Source organism: Moschus berezovskii, chromosome 15 (assembly GCF_049115385.1).
Source record: "Moschus berezovskii isolate FMDL1 chromosome 15, NW_MosBer_1.0, whole genome shotgun sequence".
Classification (NCBI taxonomy): domain Eukaryota; kingdom Metazoa; phylum Chordata; class Mammalia; order Artiodactyla; family Moschidae; genus Moschus; species Moschus berezovskii.
The window spans coordinates 7,026,754-7,054,519 of NC_142474.1; the positions used below are offsets into that span (position 1 = coordinate 7,026,754).

At 45.5% G+C, this 27,766-nt stretch overlaps 1 pseudogene; it reads right to left on the reverse strand.

Moving 5' to 3' along the window:
* Positions 1-1,938: 1,938 nt before the first annotated feature.
* LOC129555063 (kinesin-like protein KIF11) lies at positions 1,939-27,766 on the reverse strand (annotated as a pseudogene).

Sequence of the window (27,766 nt, forward strand, 5' to 3'; positions counted from 1 at the left end):
CACCATTGCCTCCACTTGTGACCACAAACCTCTCCCCAAGCCTCAACTTCCTCATCAGTAAAAAGAGACTGCTAACTCCTCCTCCCCCAAGGTTGCCGTGAGGGTCATCAGGGCCTGGCAGGCCATGGGGGCCCAGCTCCAGGAGTTGGGTGGCTGTCTACAGGAGTGAAACCCCTTCTGGCCAAATCTTTCTTTAGAGACAACTTGGAAACCTGGTTGTTTTATTTGGAGTTTCCCAACTAATTAAAAAAAAAACTTTAACAGTCAATCTGTGGCCCGGATTCACCTGAGGCTATCAATTTTCTGAACTGAGTGCAGGAGGAAAGAACTGCAAACTAGGAGTTCAAATGTTGTGAAAGTTGCTCAGTCATGTCGACTCTTTGCGAGTCCATGGAATTCTCTAGGCCAGAATACTGGAGTGGGTAGCCTTTCCCTTCTCCCAGGGATCTTTCCAACCCAGGGATTGAATCCAGGTCTCCTGCATTGCAGGCAGACTCTTTACCAGCTGAGTTACAAGGGAAGCTCAAGAATACTGAAGGGGGTAGCCTATCCCTTCTCCAGCGGATCTTCCCAGCCCAGGAATCAGCCAGGGTCTCCTGCATTGCAGGCGGATTCTTTACCAACTGAGCCGCCAGGGAAGCCCTCAGACGCTTATAGTAGTAGTAGTATTCGCTCAGTCGTGTCCGACTTTTAGCCACCCCATGGACTGTAGCCTGCCAGGCTCCTCTGTCCATGGGATTCTTTAGGCAAAAATACTGGAGTGGGTTGCCATTTCCTCCTCCAGGGGACCTTTCCAACTGTACCTAAAGGAGACTTCATTAATGTGCATTACAGGATACCCCAGGTTAACCTGTTACAGAGAACTGTCTCTTGTCTTTAAATTCTATACCAGTTCCATACCTCTGGTTGGCCTATTGTTTGTTTAGGTTTTTAAGATGAATGACCTGGGGCTATTTGTTTCCATCAACCTGATTGAGAATCTGAAGGCACAGTTGAAATGTCTATTTACCTTGCTATCCTCAGAAGAGATTGCTGCAAATCTACAGCAATGTATGATTCTCATTCTTTTCAGCTTACAACACAAATAACTCATTATTTTTTGCAACCTGCTGCTGCTAAGTCGCTTTAGTCATGTCCAACTCTGTGCAACCCCATGGACGGCAGCCCACCAGGCTTCCCCATCCCTGGGATTCTCCAGGCAAGAACACTGGAGTGGGTTGCCATTTCCTTCTCCAATGCATGAAAGTGAAAAGTGAAAGTGAAGTCACTCAGTCGTGTCCGACTCTTTGCGATCGCAGGGACTGCAGCCTACCAGGCTCCTCCACCCATGGGATTTTCCTGGCAAGAGTACTGGAGTGGGTTGCCATTGCCTTCTCCTTTTGCAACCTATGTCTTATAATAAAGCAGTGCTGAAAAATAGAAGAACATTCAATTGCCATATAGGCTATGAAAACAATTTGCTGGTGCTGATTTTTAAGCTTGATTCTAAATAGATTTATGAGAAGAATGGCACTTGGAAGACGTGGTTCAAGTTTTGCTACTTAAGGTTTGTTGAAATTATAGTCTCGCTCTCCCTAAAACTTCAAAAAGCAAAGAACTTAGGACTTAAAGGTATAGCTGTGATAAAAGCTTTCATAGTCATTTCTTAAAAGCAACACTTCATCGTTTTCTCTCTCCAATGGTTCTCTAATATACTTGTAGAAGGAAGGCAACAGAAAACCAAGAATAAAAATAGCTGAGCTCTCCACAATTGGGCTTCCTGCTTGCTTTTCCTGTTCAAAGAGAAGAGGAGCCACCATCTTGCAATAGAGGCTTCATAGACAACTGGGCTTCTGCAGTGACAGTTGGCGTTTGATGCCCCACATCTCTCTGTGGTTCTTGTTGCCAGTGGTCGACCTGGCAATGGTGAAATGGGAGCAATTAAGCTGTAGAAACAGCTCACCGCTCTGTATTTTCTTGAACACTGCCAACTGCTTTCTGGATGTTTTTACACTTTTCCTCCAAATCGTGGAAACTCTCCCCCCAAAGACTGACTAGCGGGCAAAGTCCTGTGAATGGAGTTTCTTTGCTTTCTTCATGTCTTCAGTTTGTACACAGCTTCTGTGATTCAGCCAAGGAAGAACCTGCATTTCCTTTTAGTTCACGTAGATTGCTAGTGTACCAAGATAAGCCATCCACTTCCTCCTTCTGATCTTCTATCTTATTGGCCACAATAGACGAAATCTTGAAAACATTCTTCAGTTGACTGCTGATTTCCAGTACAGATGCCACAGTGGGGGAGAAAGCTGTTCCCAGTGAATTGAGGTCAGTAATCAATTCCTGAAGTACAGTTTTACTTCCTGCTGCTAAAAACTGTTCTTTCAATATCATATTAGACATCTGAGGAGCAAGTGTAGGCACATTTTCTGGAATCGATGCGAGAGATCCAAGTGCTGCAGTAATCGTGTCTAATGCAGAGACACGACGTCCGCAGGGTACCAAACGAGATTTTGTGAACTTCTAGCATGGCCTTTTGTTTCATGCTGCCATCCTTAATTCTTCCATGTTATTAAACAGACTGTTCAAGTTTTTGCCAGAAACATCTTGAACTTTTGCATTATGCTGATCAACTGTCTTTTCTTCAGCTGTGTTAAGCAACCTGTTGGCAGAATCATGAAGTCTCTCCTCAGTACTTTTCAAAGCCGAGGTGATATATTCCTCTTCAATAAGCTGTGATTTTGTTTCCTGCAAATGTCTTTGAGTGATTTCAAGTTCCTGTGTTTTACTTTGCAGGTCAGATTTGCACTGGTTAAGTTCATGTTTACTCTCCATAAACAGTTCTGGAACCCTATTTAGCTCTTCCTCAATAGCAGCAATTTTTTCAACCAGTTCTACAATTTCTTCCTCTTGAACAGTTAGTTTTCCATTCATAGCTCTAGAATTTTCTTCAGAAATTGTACACTCCATTTTTTTTCACAAGTTGCAGCAAGATCCTGTTTCAGATGCTCTTTTCTGTATATTCCTTAATCAGAGCTTTCTTGGTGAGTTTCTGGTTAACCTCAGGCTTATTGGGAGAAGGCAATGGCAAGCCGCTCCAGTACTCCTGCCTAGAAAATCCCATGGACAGAGGAGCCTGGTGGGCTATAGTCCATGGGGTCGCTACTAGTCAGACACGACTGAGCGACTTCACTTTCACTTTTCACTTTCACGTATTGGAGAAGGAAATGGTAACCCACTCCAGTGTTCTTGCCTGGAGAATCCCAGGGATGGGGAGGCCTGGTGGGCTGCCGTCTATGGGGTCGCACAGAGTCGGACACGACTGAAAGTGACTTAGCAGCAGCAGCAGCAGCAGGCTTATTGAGTATGTTCTTTGCTCTATGAGCATATTCCAATGTACTCAGAGTTTCCTCCAGATTGAGAGATGCAGGAGAAAGTATTGCAATGATTGATGTTCTTGTACATCCCCCAAGAGAGTCCTGGAGGATTCTAGTCAGTTTTGATTCTCGATAAGGAACATGAGGTGTTCAAGAGCACCAATAACCCTTCCCGGAGTCAACAGGGACTGATTGATATTTCCAGCTTCCCGCGCTCTCTTGTCAACTGCTCCAGAACGGCCAATGTTCTCACTGCCTGCAAGATCAACCTTAATCAGAGCTTTCTTGGTTAGTTTCTGGTTAACCTTAGGCTTATTGAGTATATTATTTGTTCTAGCCCAATTCTGCCACCTCCTGGCAGGGGAACTTTCCCCATCATGTTGCCAAGACTCTGTTCTTATAACTTGGGGATACTAATGACACATTTGTCCAATGGCCAATGGACTGCTGTGACATTCAAATGAAAGGTATTGGTAAAGTGAAATTCATTCGCTTGAGTAATTATTGATGAGTTGTTCTAGATCCTTAGGAAAAAAAAAGATGGAGTAATAATTGAAGGTTGGAACTCTGAACACCCCCACACACACACACATACATACATCTGTAGACCAAATCCTGGCTTCCTTACCCACGAACTCTGGGAGAACTAATACTAACACTTAAGAGTTATTGCCAAACTTGTGCTCAGTTGTGTCCGACTCTTTGTGACCCCATAGACTGTAGCCTCCAGGCTCCTCTGTCCTTGGGATTTTTCAGGCAAGAATACTGGAGTGGGTTGCCATTTCCTCATCCAGGGGATCTTCCCAACCTAGGGACCGAATCCGCGACTCTTCATCTCCTGCATTGGCAGGCAGATTTTCACCACTGCTCCGTATTTGCAAAGCACTTACCACATAGAAAAAGTTGCTCTAAAAGCCTTTGAAAAGAAAAGATTTCTTTGACATAAACTAGGTCGAGTTACTCTTTAAGGAGACAGCTGAATATCTTAAATTATATCAGAAGAGGTAAAGGAGAGCAGAACACACCAGTATAACAATTCTTTAAATATAAAATGAAGTTTTAATTATTAATCACTAGCCGTTGGGAACACAGATGTCCAGGATGCCTTACATTACTTGGGTTACAAACTAAAGATTAATTCTACTGCCATTAGAGCATCCTAGGTTTCTTTTTATTAACTAATTACCCAAGTGATATGTGAATATGTTCCTTTAATAAGTAATGAAAACATTTAGATGAGGCTAAAGTTCCCTGAACTCCTTATTGCCAAATTCAGACTTAAATTGAAAAAAGTAGGGAAAACCACTAGACCATTCAGATATGACCTAAATCAAATCCCTTATGATTATACAGTGGAAGTGAGAAATAGATTTAAGGGACTAGATCTGATAGAGTGCCTGATGAACTCTGGATGGAGGTTCGTGACATTGTACAGGAGACAGGGACCAAGACCATCCCCATGGAAAAGAAATGCAAAAAAGCAAAATGGCTGTCTGAGGAGGCCTTACAAATATCTGTGAAAAGAAGAGAAGCAAAAGCAAAGGAGAAAAGGAAAGATAAGCATCTGAATGCAGAGTTCCAAAGAATAGCGAGAGATAAGAAAGCCTTCCTCAGCGATCAATGCAAAGAAATAGAGGAAAACAACAGAATAGGAAAAACGAGATCTCTTCAAGAAAATTAGAGATTCCAAGGGAACATTCTAGGAGAAGGCAATGGCAAGCCACTCCAGTACTCTTGCCTAGAAAATCCCATGGATGGAGGAGCCTGGTAGGCTGCAGTCCATGGGGTCGCTAGGGGTTGGACACGACTGAGCGACTTTACTTTCACTTTTCCCTTTCACACATTGGAGAAGGAAATGGCAACCCACTCCAGTGTTCTTGCCTGGAGAATCCCAGGGACGGGGGAGCCTGGTGGGCTTCCATCTATGGGGTCACACAGAGTTGGACACGACTGAAGTGACCTAGCAGCAAGGGAACATTTCATGCAAAGATGGGCTCGATAAAGGACAGAAATGGTATGGACCTAACAGAAGCAGAAGATATTAAGAAGAGGTGGCAAGAATACTCAGAAGAACTGTACAAAAAAGATCTTCACAACCAAGATAATCACAATAACGTGATCACTGACCTAGAGCCAGACATCTTGGAATGTGAAGTCAAGTGGGCCTTAGAAAGCATCACTATGAACAAAGCTAGTGGAGGTGATGGAATTCCAGTTGAGCTATTTCAAATCTTGAAAGATGATGCCGTGAAAGTGCTGCACTCAATATGCCAGCAAATCTGGAAAACTCGGCAGTGGCCACAGGACTGGAAAAGGTCAGTCTTCATTCCAATCCCAAAGAAAGGCAATGTCAAAGAATGCTCAAACTACTACCCCACAATTGCACTCATCTCACACGCTAGTAAAGTCATGCTCAAAATTCTCCAAGCCAGGCTTCAGCAACCGTGAACTCCCAGATGTTAAAGCAGGTTTTAGAAAAGGCAGAGGCACCAGAGATCAAATTGCCAACATCCACTGGATCATGGAGATAACAAGAGAGTTCCAGAAAAACATCTATTTCTGCTTCATTGACTATGCCAAAGCCTTGGACTGTGTGGATCACAAGAAACTGTGAAAAATTCTGAAAGAGATGGGAATACCAGACCACCTGACCTGCCTCTTGAGAAACCTGTATGCAGGTCAGGAAGCAACAGTCAGAACTGGACATGGAACAACAGACTGGTTCCAAATAGGAAAAGGAGTCCTTCAAGGTTGTATATTGTCACCCTGCTTATTTAACTTATATGCAGAGTACATAATGAGGAACGCTGGGCTGGAAGAAGCACAAGCTGGAATCAGGATTGCTGGGAGAAATATCAATAACCTCAGATATGCAGATGACACCACCCTTATGGCAGAAAGTGAAGAGGAACTAAGAAGCCTCTTGATGAAAGTGAAAGAGGAGAGTGAAAAAGTTGGCTTAAAGCTCAACATTCAGAAAACGAAGATCATGGCATCTGGTCCCATCACTTCATGGCAAATAGATGGGAAAACAGGGGAAACAGTGTCAGACTTTTATTTTTGGGGGCTCCAAAATCACTGCAGATGGTGAATGCAGCCGTGAAATTAAAAGAGGCTTACTCCTTGGAAGGAAAGTTATGACCAATCTAGATAGCATATTAAAAAGCAGAGACATTACTTTGCCAACAAAGATCCGTCTAGTCAAGGCTATGGTTTTTCCCGTGGTCATGTATGGATGTGAGAGTTGGACTGTGAAGAAAGCTGATCGCCAAAGAATTGATGCTTTTGAACTGTGGTGCTGGAGAAGACTGTTGAGAGTCCCTTGTACTGCAAGGAGATCCAACCAGTCCATTCTAAAGGAGATCAATCCTGGGTGTTCATTGGAAGGACTGATGCTAAAGCTGAAACTGCAATACTTTGGCCACCTCATGGGACGAGTTGACTCACTGGAAAAGACTCTGATACTGGAAAAGACTCTGATGCTGGGAAGGATTGGGAGCGGGAGGAGAAGGGGACGACAGAGAATGAGATGGCTGGATGGCATCACCGACTCGATGGACATGAGTTCGAGTGAACTCCGGGAGTTGGTGATGGACAGGGAGGCCTGGCGTGCTGTGATTCATGGGGTCACGGAGAGTCGGACACGACTGAGCGACTGAACTGAACTGAAAGTTCCCTGTGATATCTGACGTAATTCTCACATAACATGTGAGGAAAAGAAACGATCTCAGTAGCTTGAAGCGACAGCGTTTATTATCTGCTCAGATTTATGTCCATGGCTGGGCAGTGGGCATCTGACGCCACAAGACCCTGACTTACCAACCTGAAATGGCGGTTCCTCGCCGTCTAGAAAGTGTCACCACATTGAGAAAGCAAGACACATCATGGGTCACAGTGACATCCTCTCCAGAGCGACACACACTTCCCGTCACGTTCCGCTGGCCCTTGTCAGGCACATGGCCACTCCCAGTTCACAGGTGACAACGGTCAATGCTATCCTGTACTTGACCCCATCCTTAACCTTGGGAAATTTGCTTAATTTCCCTGCGTCTCAGTTTCCTCATTTGTAAAATGAGAACAGATACAATACTAATTTCAGGGCACTGATAAATAAGTGTAACGTGCTTACAGTGGTGTTCAGAGTCTAGCCATGATGCTGATGAAGACGACGCTTTACGTCTGTAAAGCACTGTGTAGTCTAAGCATGTCATGTGCTAGTCTGTAATTTAAAAGCAGCTGCACTTTCCACCCAGAGAATAATCTTCCACTGTTCCGTAACTCTGGTGTGTGCACACACAGATGAATTTAACGCATATAAAACATACCTATTTGTTTTCATGCAAACTTTGAGACCTGATTTTGGTGCCTTTGGTCTGAGGCTGCAGCACAATTTATAGAGCGACCAGTGGGTGGATGCTGGACATTTCCTCATGCGACCGAGAGAAGACGGGCTGCTCCCAACAGGCAGTTCGGCCCGTGTGCCCACTGGCCTTTGGCAGTCTGACGTCAGAGGCGACGTGAATCAGGGCGCTCAGATGCTTGAGCGGTGACACCGTTGGAAACCCGGAGTCTTTCTTGGCCCATTTAGAACAAGCACTGTTGGCTTCTCAAAAATTACAGTTTATTTTGTTTCCTTCTGGGAAACTGAGTATTAATTCATCCTCGTAAAGCACATGTCTCTGGAATAGCCAACCAGCCGCTAATTTCCACTTCCCTTTAGCTAATTTGTCTCTGCGTTATTAATACCATGCAGCTCCATGCTCTTCCACATCCCCATGACAGTCAATCATCTGGTCAATTTGATTTTTTTTTAAAGCCTTAATTGAACCCCTAAAATGTGTTTACTCTGAATGCATTAAGGTTATACTTATCAAATCGGAACTATATTCCCTCCTGAAATTACCTTGAAAACAAAATCAATAGTTTATTTCACCAGAGTCAAGAAATAGAAAAGGGAAAAAAAATGCCCTGGGGAATTTGTGTAATAAGTTTTATTTGGAAAGAAACAATGTGGATAAACAGGGGGAAGGAATTTCAGTGTGAAGCAAAGAATATGGGGTAGCTTGGAGGAATAGACAGGCACCTAATTTAATATTGTTCCTTTCTGTGCATTTTCTTACAAAATAGGTCACCAGCTTTTGTCAAGTGTAGGTTGCTTTCTGAGCAAACCATAGGAATAAACAACCGGGTGACATTTAAAAAAATATGACAGCAGTTGGATTTAATACAGGCATTTATAGCATTTCTTTAACCAAATACTTGAGATCATTAAAAGTCTGGGCTGCCTATTAATGCCTCCAGATTGGACTCCAGGGAGGAAAATTTGATCTAATTCAGATGCCTCTACCTAAGCTCCCAGTGTGTTTCACATTTACAGGTTCTCAGGTTTTCTTCCCCAGGTCACAGCTCCTCTGTATTGAGAAATGAGGATCTCCATGGAGTGGCAGATACAGCCCAATATCCTCTAAAACTGGGGTTCCCAACCTCTGGAATCTGACGCCTGATGATCTAAGGTGGAGCTGATATATTAATAATGAAGTGCACAGTAAATGTAGTATACTTGAATCACCCCAAAAGCATCCCCCCAACTGGGTCTGTGGAAAAATTGTCTTCCACGAGACCAATCCCTAGTGCCAAAACACTAGGGAACGGCTGCACTAAGATCCGAGCCTTCCCATCAACAATCTTCTATTGGCACTTTGAGGATATCCGACAGTGAGCAGAAGGCAACTTCTTCCAGAAAAGCTGATGAATGTCTCCTGGGGGGATGGATGGTTGAAGTCTAAACATAAGAGGAAACAAGAGGGTTGGTTATTTTGTCCAGCTTCCACATCTTTCCAAGTTGCTTCCCATTTGGATCTGCACGTCCTGGTGTCCTGCAAGTCTTAGGATTCTTGTCGAGTGAGATGAGAATTGGGAATCCTGGAGCTCAACTCATCATCTTCATTAGCTCTTCTATATCCTTTTTCACCAAATATTTCCTGAGCATTCCCCGGCACCTGGCCTTAATCCAGGCTCTGTGCTGACGGTGGAGACCGTGGAACAGAGTAGCTGTGATCTCTGCCCAATCTGAGAGACAATAGAAAATAAAGAACCTACAAACAGATAAACAAGATAGTTTCCGGTGCTGAGAAGTGCCATGAAGCAAGTAGAACCAAATATTAAATCATGGTCTCTAATATCTAGAGTCCTGAAGCTTCCGTGTGCTACTCTTTTCAAAAACTTGATTCACAAATTTGTTTCACCTGGTGACCTTCCCATAGCTTTCCAACATAGCGTCTTCTTCTTTTTTTTTTTTTTTTTGGCTTAAGTTAACTAGAGTTAGTCTCTCCTGTTTGTGACCAAAGAGCCCAATGGATACAGAAATAGTGAAAAAGAATTAAGGATTTTTCCTAACAAGATTGTCCTCAGAACTTCAAATACAATTGGAAGAGAAGGGTAAGACCTGCCCTGTTTGGAGGAGACACTTTGGCTGCCCTGCATGTCAACTGGAAGAAGAAAAGCGTAACTTGAGAGTTGAGTTGTTTTCTGGGGGCAAAATGAGGACTAGATCCCAGAAGACAGCGCCTCAGATAGCTCTGAGCTGCCCTGAGGGAGGTCAGTGATCTGAGTGAGGGTGCTTGAGTCAAGCGCGTATTTTGGCAGAGGCCTTGCCTGGCTCAGGGAGCAGGTGTTTGCCTTAGTGATTTTAGTGCTTAGCTTGATACGGGGAGATGCAAGAATCTGGGCTCATAAGACGTTCTCCTGAAAATCTCTAACATGTGACGTGTTCTGCCAGTTTTGCCCACTCCTGATCCGGCCCGAACTCCTTTCAGGATGTGTTGAAGGTCAGTGACTGCAGTGGCTTGTGACTTAATCCTTGTAGGGGCAGATGGCGCTTGGCACTCGTATCTAAACACTGCCAGTGTCTGCGGGGACTTCCTGTCTTAGCTGCCATCCCATCCCCTGCTTCCACGACCTCTCCTGCAGGTAGAGCTCTCACCTGACCAGGGCTTGGCCAATCGGCATGTGGAGGCTTCCCTGAAGACTGGTGATGCAGAGAAGCAGGGTTAGTGATGACTGTGCTAGTGATGGGGGCATCGTGACTTGTCTCCAGAGACAGCTGGGACCAAAGAGCTGGAATCCAGTGCTCAGGTTCACACTGCAGAGCTCCACAGGGTAACTGAGACAGGATTCCCGGCTGCAGAGACTCCAAGAAGCCTGATTTGCTGTCCCTCCCAGAGAGCTGGGGAGCTTCCTGTTGCCACTTATTAAATTCCTTCCCTGCTTGAGTCGAGTGAACACAGGCGACCGAGCTCCCCGATGTGGTAGGACCACGTCAGGACCTTCCACTCCACATGTCCATCCTTTCTAAGTCTGAGCAGCTGGTGATCCTCAGCCACCGAACTGTCTGATTGGGGGTGGGGGAAACTTTCCTTGTCGCCTGCCTGCAGCAGCTGACAGTCTAACAGAGCAGAAAACGTTTTTTGCTTCACAATATGAAAATTGGATGGTAAATCAATAGTGGGCCACCTGTGAACACGTTCCCACAAATGCCAAGTGTTCCGAGTTGGTGGACAAGTCCCTGGAGAGTTCTTCTCACCGTCAACATTCATAACAATGAAGATGGATTCTCCTGAGGGGTGGGGTAGAGAAGAGGGCTGGTCACAAGTGGGAGAGAAGCCGCCCTGGCCCCTGAACCCCATGAACAGTGAGACACAGAGGGTTGGAGGTTGAGGGGAAGGAGAAGAGTCGGGATCAAATGAAAAGAATACGTTGGCTGCTGGGTCTGACCTTCCTGGCTGTCCCCCGGTATCCATGATCTCTTGAGTCGTGGAATCCCAGAGCCTTATCTGATCACTCGGAGCATGTTAGGAACTCATGCAGGGACTCATGGCCAGTTCTGATCAGTGGGAATATGAGTATAAGCACTGTGTTCAAATTCTGGGAAGTATCTTAAGAACTACAAGCTGCTTTCCGGTTTCCTGCAGCTGGAACGCAGACTCAGGTGGCCCATCCAGGGCAGGTACCCTAAGGCAAGAGTGAGAAGCCTTATGTTGAGCCCGGCCGAGCAACAAGGTAGAGAGAGCCTGGGTTCTCAGTGTCTTGAGAGCCACAGTGAGAGCCCTGCAGTACCCACGTTCGATGGACACAGAAAGACTTATCTTCAAGGCACTATCAGTCTTGGAAATTCACAGCAGGCTGTAATCTCACTAACACACAGTCCGTGTTGCTCAGCACCAGGCTAAGACCCGGGCGGAGGAGGAGGTTGTTGAGAAGAAATTGTGTAGTTCCAGTAAAATATCTGGTAGAAAGAGAATACAAAACTCCACGGGGGTGGAGGCTGGGTGGTGAGAAGCAGCGGGTAAGAGTTACGGCAATGAGTGCAGCAGACACTTGGGGCTTGGTCAGGGTAGGTGGGCGGGGGAACTGGGCCCCGAGGCTGGAGGATGAGGGAAGAATGGCAGAGAACACCGCTTACCTTCCAAGGCTCAGAAGGCGAGTTGTCCCTCCTTACCAAGTCAACAGGAGGTGATTAAACCTCCCTGGAGTGGGTTTCTAGAGGAGATCAGTGTGGATGAGGACGCGCCCACAGTTTAGATGTACAGGGCCCAGCACACAGCCAAGCTCAATAATTGTCTGCCTCATGAAATAAAGATGGGATGTCTGTATAGTAATCCACCAACCAAGTGAAAGAGGCGGGTAATGCGGTTTGGTGGTTAAAGGAAGGATGCCAGAACCTGAAGACTGGGGTTTAAATGCTTAAAGTCTAGCTTTACCATTTAGCAGGTGATGAGTAATCTGGGCAAGGTAATTAACAAGCTCATTCTCCTGTAAATGGGTGATGGTGTTGATAAAGCTTCTCTTAATAGGGACTGGCCTTCCTGGGTGGTGCTCTGGTAAAGAATCCGCCTACCACTGCAGGAGACAGAAGAGATTCAGTTTCAATTCCTAAGTAGGGAAGATCCCCCGGAGTAGGAAATGGCAACCCACACCAATATTCTTGCCTGGGAAATCCCACGGTCAGAGGATGGCAGGCTTACTGCACTTGGGGTCACAAAGAGTCAGATATGACTGTGCACACACGCCTATAGGGGATTGTGGAGTGGGATATGTACATCAGTTCAGTTCAGTCGCTCAGTCGTGTCTGACTCTTTGCAACCCCATGAATCACAGCACGCCAGGCCTCCCTGTCCATCACCAACCCCCGGAGTTCACTCAAACTCATGTCCATCGAGTCGGTGATGCCATCCAGCCATCTCATTCTCTGTCGTCCCCGTCTCCTCCCACCCCCAATCCCTCCCAGCATCAGAGTCTTTTCCAGTGAGTCAACTCGTCGCATGTACATACAGATGGAGGAATAAATATTGTTTAGCTCAGTGCCTAGAAAATATGTGTGCTGGATATAGAACTGTAGCATTATCATTTTGTAGTTGTTGATCACAAAAAGAGGACCCCAGGGTCTTTAAGCCAATTTCCTCTTTCTAAAATGTCCTGACAGCCTTTCCCCTGATGTATTCAAACCCCCACCCTTGTTTTGAGCCCTGGTAAGCCTTGAGGCCTCTCTAGGAAACCTATTCTGACCCCGGGGATCTTCTGACATCATATTATTTCTTATCAGGGTCTAGATGAGGTCTGTCCTGGTCATCTTCTAGATTCTTATTTTATTCCATCCCCTGATCTCCAGTCACATGAAGCATCCACATCACCCTTGGACCCCTGCTGAACTCTCCAAATTCATCCCTTCTATTTCCTTCTGCGTTTAAAAATCCATGTAACCCCTCTCCCCCACATACTTTTAACACCTAATTTAAAAACATACATGTAAATCATTACACCAATAATATTTAATATTCATATTCTAAAAGAAAACTTTTAGATCACTTTTCAAGTATGTCTGGTGGAAACTCAGGACCACAGAAATTTGATATCCATCATCAATGATTTGGAAAAAAGGATGAGAAACTCGGCTCTAATTGATGGAAATTTCACATTATTCCATTTTCTTTCAAACTTGTCCTTTTCTGGCAGAATTTGATGGGGATGTGCTCTATTTTTATGCTTGGAAATCTTTCGTTGATCATCAATGCCACAAAAACATGGGTGAGCTGACACAGAAAATTTACAAATGTCTGTGACCACACACTCCCAATGTTTAATCCATGATTCTAATTGTGAATGGTGCATGAATGATCAAAACTATAACTATTGTGGGCAGGGCTGTTTGTCAGTTCACATAGTCACAAATGAATATTGTTGATATAAAGAGACAAGATTCAGCATTAAGATTCAGCTATTCCCTCCTTTAAAAAGTAACTTTTTAGTTTGATTTGATATAAGTGTGGTGAATCTTGGGCTTCATTAGTGACTCAGTTGGCAAAGAACCCGCCTGCCAATGCAGGAGGTGCAAGAGACGGGGACTCGATCCCTGGGTTGGGAGGTTCCCCTAGAGAAGGAAATGGCAACCCGATCTAGTATTCTTGCCTGAGAGAGCCTATGGACAGAGGAGCCTGGTGGGCTACAGTCATGGGGGTTGCAAAGCACAGGAAGGGTCGTGAACTAGATGGGAATTGAAAAGCTTCTACTATGCCACTCGGTGCTTTGTGTGCCTTCCCCGGAAATGCGCTGCCTTGCGTTCTGGCTTTTGAATGGGTTTGCCGATGCGTGGGGAGAATGGGTGGGAGAGGAGGAAGCTCGAGGGCGGGTCTTCATTCTACTGGCTCCCACAGGGTGTGGCCCCAGCTGCGTGCACCCCTCCAGGTCACAGCTCCTGTCTGCCTTCAAGTCCCAGAAACCTCCCCCAGCTTCACCCCGCCCAGGGCCCTGCTGGCACAGCCGGAGCCCTGCGATAGCCTTTGTCATTCCCCTCCATCCTGCTCACAAGTTTTAAATAGTACCTATGTGAAGCTCTCCTCCAATTAGCCAATATGAGTGCCATCTGTTTCCTGCTGGAATCCCAATCCATCAATCTTCCTTTTATAAAGGGGGAGAAGGGCGTTTGTAAAAGAGAATGTGGGAAAGAAGAACACACGGTGGTCCAGGGGTCTGGATATTGGTTCTCTGAAAACTGTCTGCGCCTGTGAGCCCTTACAAAGTCACCGTGTGCCCCCGGGGGTCTGAGTACTCCAATTTGATGATCGCTGATCTAATATCCGACCATCTGCCCCTCTCTCCTAGGCCCTGTAATTGCAAGAACCATGTTGGGAACCAAAAAGTCATTAAAGCTGGTGAGTGTGTTAGCATCCGGACTAAAGGATGCTGAGGGATGCCGGGTAGCCACGGGGTGTGTGCTTCCATCCGTCTCATAGCAGGGAAGCCACTTCCCTCCTTGACACATTGTTGGGGAGGGGCTAATCTCAGGAGGCAAGGACCCCAGGGTCACCTGCTTGAGTCGAACACTTATCACCCTTGGCGGGGAGCCTGCCTGGCTTATCCACCAGCCTCTCTGCAGCACTGATTTAGAAATTCCAGACAACCCAGTGAGAGTTCTTTATTGCAGCGGTGGGCAACTGATCTACAATAACACATAAAAAGATAGGGGTCCCCAGGCAACAACAGCAGCTGCCGATTAAGTTGAAATTGGAGTTAAAATGTGCGCTGGACCCACCTGCTAGGAGGAGTTGGGGGGGGCAGTGGGGAAGAGGGGTAGTAGGGAAAGGGGTTGGGGTGATGATTCCACGCTCCCCATCCCTGAAGCTGCCTAGAAACTCCAGGTTCATTGCCAAATAACCTATAGGTGTCTTCATCCCCAGGTGAAGTGGTAAAGAGCCCACCTGCCCATGCAAGAGAGACACAAGAGACGTGGGTTCAATCCCTGGGTCAGGAAGATCCCCTGGAGAAGGGCATGGCAACCCAGTCCAGTATTCATGCCTGGAAAATTCCATGGGCAGAGGAACCTAGCGGGCTATAGTCCATGGGGTCACAAAGAGTGTTGGACACGCCTGAAGTGACTTAGCCCTTCATCCCTGGAAGGCAGTGGCTGTGGATGTGCTTGCATATCTCCCAGGGTCATTCAGAGTAAACCAGCCTTCCTTCCTTCCTCCCTCCCTCCCTCGATTTTGGTGCTCACTTCATTACTTACACAAAGGGGGAGGCTCAGCTCTCCCTCCGTCTGTTTGTTACCTGGTCTTTTGAAGGGAAATGAGGTAATGGATGTACATATTCCCATAGCACTTGGCTGGGAAGGCAGAAAATAATGCCAGCCTCTTTCCCATCCCGTTTCTCCTGCTCTGCCATTCTCTGGGGCCAGGCTGGGGTGGGGTGAGTCAAAAGGAATCCTGAGCCTGTCCAGGCAGGAGCTGATGATCCTTCTGAATTAAATCAGGGGCTGTGGGTAGAAAGGGAGAGAGGGAGAGGATGCTTGCCATCTCGCTTGAAGGGAACAGGTGTTCTCACCTCTTGTTGGGTCATTTGGCTCAGTCACCTTGGGGTTGGCCTTGTTTCTGTATTCAGAAAAAGAAACTGAGGCTCAGAGAAGGAGGTGGTAACTCATCCAAAGTTACACAGCTGGCAACAGGGCAAGAGCAGAGTTTGTACACAGGAACCCTCTTTGGATCCTTTCAATGATGGTTGTGCTTTTCTAAGGGACAGTCATTGGAGAAACAGCAATGAATACTATAAAATTGGCAAAGTCCTGGCCTACTAGGCTGTGTTAAGAAAGATGGAGGAGGACTTCCGTGGTGGCTGTCAATGCAGGGGACGTGGGTTCGATCCCTGGTCCAGGGACAACTAAAGCTGTGTGCCACAACTACTGAGCCGCCCTCTCTAGAGCCCGTGAGCTACAACTACTGAAGCCCATGCACGTAGGGCCCGTGCTCCACACCGAGGCCCCCGCCACAGTGAGAAGCCCGTGCATCGCAGCGAAGAGCAGCCCCTGCTGCCCACAACTAGAGGGAAGCCCACCGAAAACAATGAGGAGCCAGTTCTCAAACTCATGTCCATCGAGTCAGTGATGCCATCCAACCATCTCACCCTCTGTCATCCCGTCTCCTCCTGCCTTCAATCTTTCCCAGCATCAGGGTCTTACCAAATGAGCCAGTTCTTCACATCAGGTGGCCAAAGTATGGGAGTTTCAGCTTCAGCATTTAAGCACATTAAACAGTGCTCACCATCGTTCAGTCTAGGAGCCCTCTGTCACCACACAGTCTTGCAGTATTATTGAGTATATTCCTTATTTGGTGTCCGACATCCCCGTGGCTGATCTATGCTACGATTAGAAGTTTGTTCCTCTTAATCCCCTTCATCTGGTTCACTCATTCCCCCACTCCCCTCCCTTTGGGCAACCACCAGTTTGCTCTCCGTATCAGTGAGGCTATTTCTGTTTTGCTTGTTCATTTGTTTCATTTTTAACTTTCAAATATAAGTGAAATCATAAGACATTTGTCTTTCTGATTTAATTCATAATTCCCTCCAGGGAATTATGTTGTGGCAATGGCACTGATATTGTAGCAATGGCACTGATATTGTAGCAATGGCAAGCTTTTATACTCTCATGGTTGAGTAATATTCCATTGTGTGTGTGTGTGTGTATATATATAATATTGTATATATATAAAGTGTACGTACACTCACAACCTGGAATCAAGATTGCTGGAAGAAATATCAACAACTTCAGATATGCAGATGATACTACTCTAATGGCAGAAAAGGAAGAGGAGCTAATGAGCCTCTTGATGAGGGTGAGAGAGGAGAGTGAAAAAGCTGGCTTAAAACTCAACATTCTAAAAATGAAGATCATAGCATCCGGTCCCAACACTTCATGGCAAATAGACAGGGAAAATGTGGAAACAGTGACAGATTTTATTTTCTTGGGCTTCAAAATCATTGTAGACAATGTGTGAAGTTATGACATTAAAAGACTCTTGCTCCTTGGGAGGAAAGCTTAGGACAAACCTAGACAGCATATTAAAAAGCAGAGATATCACTCTGCTGACAAAGGTCCATATAGTCAAGCTATGGTTTTTCTAGTTGTTATGTATGGATGTGAGAGTTGGACCATTAATAAAACTGAGCACCAAAGAATTGATGCTTTCAAATTGTGGTGTTGGAAAAGACTCTTGAGAGTCCCTTGGACTGCAAGGAGATCCAACCAGTCCATCCTAAAGATAATCAACCTTGAATATTCATTGGAAGGACTGATGCTGAAGCTGAAACTTCAATACTTTGGCCACCTGATGCAAGGAGTTGACTCCTTTGAAAAGATCCTGATGCTCAGAAAGATTGTGAGGGCAAGAGGAGAAGGGGGCGACAGAGGATGAAATAGTTAGATGCACCACCAACTCAATGGATATGAATCTGAGTAGACTCTGGGAAACAGTGAAGGACAGGGAAGCCTGGCATTCTGCAGTTCATGGGGTCGCAAAGGGTGGGATACAACTTTGTGGCTGAACGACAGTATAATCTTAGAGCCTGCAGAGTAGTCTCAGGAGGAATCATATTTACTCCAACAGTGGAGTCATTACCAAGATGACCATGGCTTTCTCCAGGATCCTCAGAGAGGGTGAGAACCACGGGGAAATCTGCCCCTTTATGCCACAGTCATGTCCTATCTGGGCAGCACCTGAGCTGGAGCACATTTGTATATCCTTTTCACTAACCTTGAACCTGAACCCAGACACTTATAAATGCCGAGCTCATCCTCCAGGGCCAGCTGGAAGGGCATACTACCTGCACAGCTGCACAGAGTCCCACACACAGAGGGGCCCTTACTTAGTTTAATACTCTACTATTATTGTCTTGAAAGTCTTAGCATTTTTGGACACAGGACTCTGCATTTTTATCTGGCATTGGGCCCCAAACATAGCTGAACCTGTCACCTTCCAGGAACAAGGTTTTAAGAAACACAAGCTCCCCAAGTGTCTGATCACTGGGTGTGCCAGTGTAGGGTCCCACGCAGTGGAATTCACAAGCACCATTGTCTTGGCTAAACCACACAAGTCTTACCAGTGCTCAGGTTACGCCCTGGGAACCAAGTCACGATTTCAGGATCTGAGCCTGACTAAAGATGGAACATCATTAGAGTCTGGCCTAGATACTCCTGGTTCATTTCTTCCTCTCTCATCTATTTCTTCTGCGTCAGGATGGGCTTGATCAGGGTCTCACTGGACCCTGGCTGCTCTGTTATAAGTTTGGGGCTGGAGCAGTTTCTGTTCAGTGCCCCCAATTTTGTCTATACTTGAGTAAAATGATGCCTCCCTCCTGTGGGGATGGACCTCCAAGGTTGGCTTGCCCTACAGTCTCATTCTGCTGAGGCCTCACTCACAACCCCAGGGCCATCATCCTCAACCATCCAGGAGCTGCCATGAGAACCCAAACCCTTCCATACCATAGTCCCAGGAGCGTCCACCACGTCACCTTTCCACTCTGAAAGTTTTTTGAGAGAAGGGTTTGAGCAACTGTAATAAAAATGAGAAAGACTGTTTCCCAGCACAAAATGAAAACATGGGACCCCTTGTTCAATGATCGTTAGGAATTTAAAAACGGAGAGTTAAACCAAATAGGGACCCTTCCAAATGCAGGTTGCATGCCCTTGACGCCAGGGCTGTTTCCAGGGTCTAACAACTTAATCATAAGGCGAACCCAGGCTGTGTGTCTTTTGAAAGTGATTACAAGCCTCATTCTTCATTCATCTCTACTGCATGAGTCCCAGGCAGTCAGACCCTGTGCAGCTAAACGAAGCCAGAGCCCAAGGCTGCCTGGTGTGATCTCGGAGTGCCTGGAAGGAGGAGGCAGAAACTCACCCGTGAACTTCAGGGCTGTGTGTGCTGCCCAGGATGCTGGCCAAGTACAAAATTACCCCCCAAGCCCTCAATTTCGGAGCAGCATTTTTCACGCATCCTATGCTGCAGACATACTGTGTTACTGTTATTTGAAATTCCAGCGAAATGGTTCTACATTTGCTAGGTGTCCTTTCTTTTTTTCTCTTTCAATTATGGATAAATCGAGTTTTTATCCATCATTGTGAACGTCTGCATTGGTGTGGAGAACCGAGGGGGACTGGTCAAGAGGTATTTGCAAAGGCATGTGGATTTTTGCTTCACTTTTTTTAAAACTTCAGCTAGCTTTAATTGGAGGGTTATGAAGCATCTTAGAGAAGAGATAAAGTTTTCCAAAACCACAGCTTCTGTTGTTAGCTAGAAGAGAATCCAAAAATCTTTAATTTCATCAGAAAATTCTGCTTGTCTTTTTTTTTTTTTAGTCATTTAAAGCTATCCAGTCTCTGGCAGCTTCTCATGACCTCCAGTCCCACTATCCTGGTCACTATGGTCCATGACCGTGACCTTCTCACTTCCATCCTTGCTTTGTGCCACACAGGAGCCCGTCATCTTAAAAAAAACAAATCATTAGATATGTTTACACGCCTGCTCAAAATGTTCCAGTGAGTTTCACTGGCGCTTGAAACACAACCCAAACACATTCCTACCATCCACAAAGCTCTCTGTGATCTGGAACGCACTGTCCCTCTGACCTCATCACCTGCCCCTTTTCTCCAAGTTCACCTGCCCAGCTACGATAGTCCCTGAAAGCTCCTTGAACAAATGAAGTTCATTAGTGTTTCACAGCCTTTGCCTCTACCGTTCCCTGTCTGAAATGCACTTTCTACATGTTGTGGTTTAGTCGCCGTCTCCGGCTCTTTTGCGACCCCATGGACTTCAGCCTGCCAGATTTCTCTGTCCATGGGATTTCCCAGGCAAGAATATTGGAGTGGGTGGCCATTTCTTTCTCCAGGAGATCTTCCCAACCCAGGGATCGAAGCCCTGTCTCCTGCATTGGCAGGCAGATTCTTTACCACTGAGCCACCTGGGAAACCCTTCCACATGCATCCACGTGTGGAAATAAGCAAAATAGTTGCCCCCCAAAGACGCTCATGCTCTAACCCCCGGAACCTGCGAATGTAATGAGATTTTCCCAGGTTATTCAGGTGGAACCAATGTAGTCACGAGAGCCTTTGAAAGGAGAAGAGGGAGACAGAGACTCAGAGTTCCGGATTCAAGGAAACTGAGGCCTGGGGATGGGGGGTGGTGGTTTGCAGAGTCAGGTTAATTAGAATTTTAGCCCTGGGGCTGCTCTGCTGTGCTTTTATTAAATCAGCAATCCCTTTAATCAGCTCATTCAGTGAATTTTCTGGAAAGTGATTGTGAAACAAGACATTCTGTCACACAGGAAGACCCAAAAAACTGCACTTATTGTCCAATGGAATCTGCCTTTGAAACCCTTCAGAAACCTGTTACCCACCAAGCCCCCAAGCTGTACTTTGCCCATAGAGATTTGTAGCTGAGCGGCCCAGGGCATTACTCATTATGGTGGTGGTTGTTTAGTCACTAAGTTGTGTCTGACTCTTGCAACCCCATGGACTGTAGCCCGCCAGGCTCCTCTGTCCATGGGATTCTCCAGGCAAGAATACTGGAGTGGGTTGCCATTTCCTTCTCCAGGGGATCTCCCAGACCCTGGAATCGAACCTGGGTCTCCTGCACTGCAGGCAGGATCTTTACCAACGGAGCTACGAGGGAAGCCCTACATGACTTGTTGTAATACACAATATTTTGCGCTGTTGTTGTTTAGTCACTAAGTTGTGTCCGGCTATTTTGTGACCCCATGGACTGTAGCCTGCCAGGCTTCTCTGCCCATTGAATTTTCCAGGCAAGAATACTGGAATGGGTTGCAATTTCCCTTTCCAGAGGATCTTCCCAACTGCGGGATCAAACCCACATCTCCTGCATTGGGAGGCAGACTCTTTACCACTGAGCCACCAGTGAAGTCCAGTAATATACAATTGCTGCTGCTAAGTCGCTTCAGTCGTGTCCGACTCTGTGTGACCCCATAGACGGCAGCCCACCAGGCTCCCCCGTCCCTGGGATTCTCCAGGCAAGAACACTGGAGTGGGTTGCCATTTCCTTCTCCAATGCATGAAAGTGAAAAGTGAAAGTGAAGTCGCTCAGTCGTGTCTGACTCTTAGCGACCCCATGGACTGTAGCCCACCAGCCTCCTCCGTCCCTGGGATTTTCCAGGCAAGAGCACTGGAGTGGGTCGCCACTGCCTTCTCTGAATATACAATTAGCTGTGCACAAATGCTTGTGTGTCTGTTTCATCACACAGTGAAATCCACATGTTTAATCTTCCTCATCTGCTTATCCAAAAAAGAATTATTGGTAGATAATAAAGCAAGCAAACCATCACCTTTATCTATGATCTCAGAGCAGTGTCTTAACTGGTGATGGTGAGAATTTAGAGTAATCACCATCACTCTCTGAGGTCATACATAAAACAGTACATGGGTGACTAGTGAAGCCAATTTATAATTCTCCCATCTCCCAATCTAATCCTCCCTTCATGAAGATGCACTGTTAGGCACTGGGTATTAGTATAAATCAGACTATTCAGTTAGGTGTAATTAAGGGGGAAAATGGGTACCTCTTTGCAAAGATGAGCCCTATTTTGCTGAAATAATTCCATCTCTATGTCAACGCGCAGCTCAGGGAGGCAGCATGAAATACAATTATCTTTCTTCTGACTTAATGGGGGGTTATGCTGTTATTTTTCATTATCATAATTTCTCAAGACATATAAACAGATTTTTTTTCCTAATGCAATTACAGTCCTACATACGAGACAGTTTATGTCTAAATGAAAACTCGGGAAGAATTAACGTGAGTTTGCTGTAGATGATACTGGCATTTCTATTTTAAAACACATGCCCAGTCCCCACTCCAGGAGCTGAGGAGTTTGAATCCTCGCTCTGAGGGTGATTTCTGTAGCATCTTTTGTTCTTGAAAAGCAACTGTTACAGCCCCCTTGCTCCAGCTCTGTGCCTGTCCTCCCCTGAGCAACCATGCCAGGCTGCAGCCATTTTTCCTACTTTTAACCTTTCTGTTGTACATACCAATTTGTTTGACTTGGTGAAAGATTGACTTTTACAACCTTCATAAAATCCCTTTGCTGAAACCTAAACTTGGTCGAAAATCCTCAAGCTAAAATGGCCCAGGTATCTTTCAGCTCTTGATAGAGATTTAAAAAAATAAATAACGAATGATTTTTTAAAATTGTTGCATAGGAATCCAGGAAATAGAAGAGCATTAAGGGTCAGCCAGATAGATCTAGATGGGCGCTCTGCACAAAGGGAATTGGCCAGAGGAGGAAAACAGGCTTGTGGGTATCGAGAGAAAGGTCCCCTCGAGGTTAAACCGACGAGGGGTGGGGAGTGGGGAGTGTCGTGAGGAGCCTGAAAAGCCCGATTATCCAGCCAGGAGCAGGGTGATCACAGCAAGAGATGATGTCAGGGTGAGGGGGGACACAGAGGAGAAAGGCTGTCCCAGATGGTGGGGTTGGACACAGGAGAGGCCACAGAATCAGGAGGTGGGATGTTCTGAGAATTATCCTGAGCCCCCACCGAGGTCCCGGCCCAGCAGTGGCTGAGCGACTTCCCAGGCTGGGGGGCATCTGAGCCCCTGAGGCCTCTTGTGTTTCCCAGGAGGACACTGCACTCCCAAATGGGGCCAGGAGTCCCCACCTGCCTGCAGGGAACCTGGGAAACTTAGGCCGAGGCCTTGGACCCAGAGAACTGTGAAGTGAGAAGGAACATGACCAGAGGACACTCTGCAGATCCTCTGATCCTGAGAGTGTCTGAGCTGGTGAGTTAAGTCCTGACCTGAAGCTGGATCCACAGCATCTGCTGCGGTGGACACACATATGTGCTTACACTTGCACGCTTGCTCTTGCACACTCACTGCCACTGTTTGTTCAGTAGTTCATCCATTCATTCTGTAAATGTTTACAGAGCACTCTCTCTAGCTAGGTACCACATTATGTTCCAGGAAAATTCAGAGAAACAATCTAATTCCTGGGGGCCTAAAGCTCCTGGTATACTTGGAGGCAATGGGGAAAAAAGATGTTGTCTAAAAGTAAGCAGATAGCCACAAATCCTAGTTTTGCCCAATGACCTCTGTCTGCAATTTCCTGCCTACCAAGAGGCTGAAGACCACACCCCCTGCATACAGTAAGCGTGTGTTAAGTTGCTTCAGTTGTGTCCGACTCTTTGCGACCCTATGGACTGCAGCCCACCAGGCTCCTCTGTCATGGGATTCTCCAGGCAAGAATACTGGGGTGGATTGCCATGCCCTCCTCCAGGGCATCTTTCCAGTTCAGGGACTGGACCTTTGTCTTTTACATCTCCTGTATTGGCAAGCATTCCTTACCACTAGTGCCACCTGGGAAGCATGTAGTAGGACAAGCCCATTTTGACAATCCCCTTGCTCCTCCTCCACTTTCCTGAGACTTCTGAATATTCTCTGCACCCTCTCCTCTCTGGGCAGCCTTTCCTGTAACTTGTTTTAATCACTTTTTGAGTTAAAAATCAATATTTAATTAACCAAGTCATTACATTCAGCTTCTGTTGAATCTGGTTATTTGCACATCTGTGCATGTCCGGGCGCCTGCCCGCGTGCCTCTCGATCTATCCGTTTCCCCCTTCCCGCAGGGTCACTCTCGCTTCCTTTGGGGCAGAGAAGGAAGGGTGCTCTCAAGCGGGTTCTCTGGCGGCCAGCGAAGCAGGGAGGATGGGCTTTCCCTGGAGGATGCCCCGCGCCTCTCCCTGGAGCGGGAAGAGTTGCTCTCTCTGCATCTCCACTCCCCATTACAGAGCCTGTGTGTGTGTGTGCACGCTTAGTCACTCAGTCATGTCCGACTCTTTGCAATCCCATGGACTGTAGCCCGCCAGGTTCCTCTGTCCATGGGGATTCTCCAGGCAAGAAGACTGGAGTGGGTTGCCGTACCTTCCTTCAGGGGATCTTCCCAACCCCGAAATCGAACCCAGGTCTCCCACATTGCAGGCAGATTCTTTACCATCTGAGCCACCAGGGAAGCCCAAGAATACTGGAGTGGGTAGCCTGTCCCTTCTCCAGGGGATCTTACCAACCCAGGAAATCCAAATGGGGTCTCCTGCATTTCTGGAGGATTCTTTGCACTGAGCTAACAGGGAAGCCACAGAGCCACTGAAGGGTTTTAATTGAAACCATTCATTCTACATAGAAATGGGGTGGGGAGGAGACTGAAGACCATTTATCTGGTGAGAGAGGTTCTCCCAGCTTTGCTTGTCCCACATGTAGAGGGTAGAACTCATCGCAACAGTCTATCCAGGTGTGTAATTTAGTATCCTCATTAGCAGCGCAAGGTGAGATGGAAGGAGAAAGGCTGGCTGGAGGCATATTGGACCTTTGCATGTGAAGGAGTTTTTAATTATGTTCTTTGCGAGAAAGTTACCCTCTTTTCCTGGTTTCTGGGTACTTTTATTATGAACAGATGCTTTTTCTTCAACTAAAATGATTTTTTTGGGATGATATTGATTTTTTTCTTGACCGTTGAACTAGTCTTGCAAACCTGAGGAAAAAAAAGCCCACTTGTTCATATTATAAAATCCTCTTTATACATTGTTGTATTCAATTTGCTAATATATTTGAGAAGTCTGTTTAAATTCATGAAATATATTGTCCTGTAGTTTTCTATTTTTGTATTGCTTTTGTCTGACTTTGGCATCAAGGTAATACTGGACTCATAAAATGAGCTGGAAAGTGTTTCTTCCATTTTCTGGAAGAGATTGTGTAAAGTTGGTGTTAAAATTTTTTTTTTAATGTTAGATAAAATTCTCCAGTGAAACAATCTGGAGATTTCTTTTTCAGTAGCTTTTTAATTACAAAAACAATTTCATAAATAGTTTTAGGATTATTCAAGTTACCTATTCCATCTTGATTGAGTCTGGTTGTTTGTGGCTTTTGAATAATTGGTCCATTTCTCTAAAGTATAAAATTTATGAGCATTAAGTTGTTTGTCGCTTTCCTTTATTATCCCATTAATGGCTAGATGATCTGAAGTGATACTCTGTTTTATTCCTGGTATTAGTGAGATGTTTCTTCTTTTTTGTCGGTCTTGCTAGAAGTTTATCGGTTGTATTGATATTCTCAAAGAAGCTGTTCTTTTTTCATTGCTTTTTTTCCCCCATTGTCTTTATCTTCCATTTCATTGAATCCTGCTCTTTACTATTTTCTTTCTTCTGCTCACTTTGGGTTTACTTTGCTCATCTTTCTCTAGTTTCTTGAAGTGATAACTTAAGATTACTAATTTGAGCTCTTTCCTTACTTAATGTAAGCAGTTAGTACTCTAAACTCCTCTCAGTATGATTTTAGCTGCCTCTCACAAATTTCGGAGAAGGCAATGGCAAGCCACTCCAGTACTCTTGCCTAGAAAATCCCATGGATGGAGGAGCCTGGTTGGCTGTAGTCCGTGGGGTCGCTAAGGGTCGGACGCAACTGAGCGACTTCACTTTCACTTTTCACTTTCACACATTGGAGAAGGAAATGGCAACCCACTCCAGTGTTCTTGCCTGGAGAATCCCAGGGACGGGGGAGCCTGGTGGGCTTCCGTCTATGGGGTCGCACAGAGTCGGACACGACTGAAGCGACTTAGCAGCAGTAGCAGCACAAATTTTGGTGTGTTGTATTTTCATCTTCATTCAATTCTATGTGCTTTTAAAATTTTCTTTGAGACCTCCACTTTGACTCATGGCTATATAGAAGTGCACTGCCTAATATTCATATGTTTGAAGGTTTTCCTGTTGTCTTTGTTGTTGATTTCCATTTCTAGTTTGATTCCATTATGATGAGAAAATATACTGTTAGTGATTTGAACTCTTTTAAATGTGTTAAGATTTGCTTTATGAATCAGGATATGACCTCCCTTGGTAAATGTTCCATGTGGGCTTGGAAAGATGTATATGCTGTTGTTGGATGAAGTAGTCTATAAATGTCAATTAGGTCCTGCTGACTGATGGTGCTGTTCAGTTTAACTATATCTTCACTGATTTTCTGTCTGCTAGATATGGAAATTACTGATAGACGGTGTCAAACACCGATACGTTAGACGCTGAGGTCTCCAGCTATGATTATGGATTTATCTGTCTCTCCTCTCAGCACCATCAGTTTTCGCTTCCTGTAATTTGAAGCTCTGTTGTTTGGCGCACACACATTTAGGATTACTACATCATCTAGGTGGACTGATCTTCTAATCATTATACAATGTCCCTTGTCATCTCTAGTAATTTTTCTTTGCTCTGATGTCTACTTAATCAATTACCAATATAACTGCTCCTGCTTTTATTAAAGTAATGTTTACATCACACTTTATTCATTCTTTTACTTGTAGCCTACCTATATTAGTCTCAAAGTGAGTTTCTTGTACACAGCATGCAATTTGATTGGCATTTTTTAATCCACTCTGTTGCTTTGTTTTAATATATTTAGGCCATTGGCACTTTAATTATTGATAGGTTAAGACTAAAGCCTGCCATTTAAATTTTTATTTTCAATTTGTTCCCTCTGTTTCTGTTTTCTTGGCTTCCTGAGGATTTTTTTGAATGTCTTTTAAAATTCCATTTTGATTTATTTATAATATTTTGCAGTATTTTGTTGTATATTTTTCTCAGTGGTTGCTTAGGTATTACAGTATGCACGTACACAAAGTAACATGCTGCCATCAACGTTTTAACACTGCAAGTTAAGTAAGAAGCCTTCCCTTTATCTTTCCCACTTTAAAAATACAATTGTTGGGACTTCCCTGGTGGTCCAGAGGTTAAGACTATGCACTTCCACTGCAGGGGCCTTGGGTTTGATCCCTGGTCAGGGAACTAAGATCCCCCATCCACACTGTGTAGCTAAGAAATAAATACAAATAAACCTGTGTTCACATACTGCTTCAATAAAAAGATTATATTTTGAAAAAAAAAATACAAGTGTCTGAAGTGTTTTTTATGAGCAGTACATCACATGATGTGATTATTTTTGCTTCAGCCATCACATATGATTTAAGAAACTCATGAAGTGAAGAATAATAGTCTATTAACACCCATTTTTCACCTGAGCAGGCGAGTGACAGGGCTGGACTAAGGTGAGCTGAGTGCCTTACACCTGCCCTCCTGGAGTGGGTGCCCCTTCAGACCCATGCCCTGGGTGCCTCCCTGGTCTCAGCTCATCCAGGCCCTACTCAGTTATATGAGATTTGAGTTTTAGAAAGAGACTGCTGGCTGCCCTGGGGAGGATGGTGGGTTGGGGAGGAAGAGGGAAACCCCTTAGGTGGCTGTTGCTGTCCCTGGAATTCAAAACTAGCAAGAATTTTTGTTATGGGACCTGTTGACAGGAGACTTTCACACACATCCCCGTTGGCTTCAGTTCTTATAATAGCCATGTCTCCCTGTTTTATACTTGAAGAAACTGAGGTCCCTCGCTGGCTTGTTAATGGGGGACAGAACTGGTGAATGACAGCAAGGACTAAAAGAGAGTCATCCAGCCCAAAGCAGATGATATTCCTGGCTGTGCTCACCCAGACCCCTCCCCTGAATTATCTGCTACCTGAGAGCTGGGGCTGCATCCGATCGCTGCTGCATCCTCCAT